Genomic DNA, 2,490 nt, shown 5'->3' on the forward strand with positions numbered 1-2,490 from the left:
GGGGTAGAGTGAGAAGGAGAGAGAGATAACCCCAAGCAAGCTCCACGCTGTCAGCACAGAGCCCATCATGAGGCTCAATCCTACCAACTGTGAGCTCATGACCTGAGCCAAAATAAAAAGTCAGATGCTTAACCAACTGAGACACCCAGGCGCCCACAAGACCTTTTTTTAAATTATTTTTTAATGTTAATTTATTTTTGAGAGAGAGACAGAGACAGAGATAGAGAGAGACAGAGCGCAAGCAGGGGAGGGGCAGAGAGAGAGGGAGACACAGAATCTGAAGCAGGCTCCAGGCTCTGAGCTGTCAGCACAGAGCTCAATCCAGGGCTGAACCCACGAACCACAAGATCATGACCTGAGCTGAAGTTGGATGTTTGACTGAACCCAGGCACCTCAAAGCAGAAGTCAGCAAGAGGCCCCAGTGAGGATTGAACTCACAATCCCTGGTTTACAAGACCAGTGCTCTAACCACTGAGCTATGGAGCCTACCCCAAAACCTTTTGATTAACATGATTAACCTGAAAATAATTCTCTGTATCCTTTTCTCTCTCTCTCTCTCATACACGCACACACACACACACACACACACACACACACACCAGATTTTGCTGTGAGAGCAGCCTCTGCCTCCAGCAGAAACCCATCCCATCTAGGCAGTGTAGTAGATGGTAGACAGCAGGCTCCTTGAGAAAATCAACAGTGTGGCTCATCTCTGGACCTCGCCTCTTCTCCCAAAGGACCTAGAATATGGCCGAGCACTTAATAAATATTTGGCTTCTTTCTTCCATGTTGGCTTCCTACAACAGAAGAAAATATTGCCTGAAATTAATATCAACTTGTTCAAATTCCTGACTCACTGTTTTCTAATCTCCAGAGGAAATATTTACCTCAACACCTCCCTCCACACTCATACAGAAATCCAAGAACCGTAGGAATTCTCTCATGCTACAAATATCTTCACATTAAATATGATTTTTGTACAAAAGCAACTTAATTGCCTAGAAAGAGGGAGGTCACATTCAATCTTTGGATAACAGCAAGCAGTCTACAAAACATCTTTATGTGTGGGGAGCACCCATGTTTATTGCACCAGATTCCTTACACAACGTGTCTCGATGCTCACACAGCTCGTTGAGGTGCTATAATTATCCCCGTTTCACAGATGAGGAAATCAAGCAAGAACAACTATCAAGTGACTTGAAAGTCAAGGGCATACCTTGTCAAATGGCAGAGCCCAATCCCTGAAGGCTGGGTCCAGTGTGTTTTCTGCTGAGACTGTAGAAAGGCTATGGTGGCCTCAAGCAATTACTTACCTTTTTGGTCCTCACTTTTCCCATGTGTAAAATAAGGAGGAAAATATGACCAACTTGTGCAGCTCACAGGAGCTTGCCGCAAATGAACTGCTTGGATCCGCGTCAGGCACAGAGTACGATTGTTCTCAAACAGCCTTTTAAGACAGAAACACAGATCAGTAATCATTATTATATGGTGGGCTCTGCTGTTTTCTACAGAAGGGCTTTCTGTGTGTTCAGGACAGTAAGGAGACGGCTACTTCACTCGTGAGAAATTTGGCTCTGACAAGAATGGGGAAACAGGAAGTAAATAGCCTGGGCCAGGTGTCTCCTGTAACAATTTGTTTTGTATAGCCCATTAAAAGGGGCTTTCAACGCTTGGTGATATCCAATGCCTATTTCCATTTTCCACTTATTATTCTGGCTTCTAAAAGCATGTTCCCAGCACCTAAGCCATAAACACCCACACGGTGAAGCCCCAGCATTGCCGATGCCACAGAAACAAGACTCTTCAATCAGGTTTCACCTCCTGGGTTGCAGGAGAATCACAGAACGGAAAGTGTCTCAGTGATTGCCTTGTGACACCACTCTCTGTTTTACTGAGAAGGAAACAGGCACAGAGAGGGGAAGTGGCTTGTTTTCTCAAGCTATCCCTGCATCAGCTCTATGAAATAGAGATCATCCTCCTTATTTTACATTTCTTCCTGCTACGCAATGTGCACCCAATACTGCAGCTATTGCAAACCACATGTGAACCCCAGTATACCCTGTCCTTGCCCTCCTGCCTCTCTGCCTTGCACATGCTATCCTTCAGCAGGGAATCCCTCCATATCGTCCACCAGGCTATTTCCAGCTTGTCCATCCTGCTCAGCTCAAGTCCCCATTAGGTCTCGGCTAGATTCTGGCAACAGGCTCAACTCGTCTCCCTGCTCCGCTTGCCTTCCTGCAGATCAACTTCATTACTTTTCATTTAAATTTTAGTTAGTTAACGTACAGTGCAATATTGGTTTCAGGAGGAGAATTCAGTGATTCATCACTTAGGTACAACACCCAGTGCTTATACAACGAGTACCCTCTTTAATGCCCGTCACCCATCTAGCCCATCTCCCACTGACCTCCTTCTATTAACCCTCAGTTTGTTAAGGGTCTCTTGTGGTTTGTTTCCCCCTCCCCTCTCCCCCCCTCCTTCCTATATATT

The 2,490-nt window shown here is 45.6% G+C and overlaps 1 non-coding gene across 1 annotated transcript; it reads right to left on the reverse strand.

Moving 5' to 3' along the window:
- Nucleotides 1–413: 413 nt before the first annotated feature.
- Nucleotides 414–486, reverse strand: TRNAT-UGU. Its single transcript has one exon. It is a non-coding gene; the product is annotated as a tRNA-Thr (tRNA).
- Between the last annotated feature and the right edge of the window lie 2,004 nt (nucleotides 487–2,490).

The sequence above is a fragment of the Panthera leo genome, chromosome B1 (assembly GCF_018350215.1).
Source record: "Panthera leo isolate Ple1 chromosome B1, P.leo_Ple1_pat1.1, whole genome shotgun sequence".
Lineage (NCBI taxonomy): Eukaryota > Metazoa > Chordata > Mammalia > Carnivora > Felidae > Panthera > Panthera leo.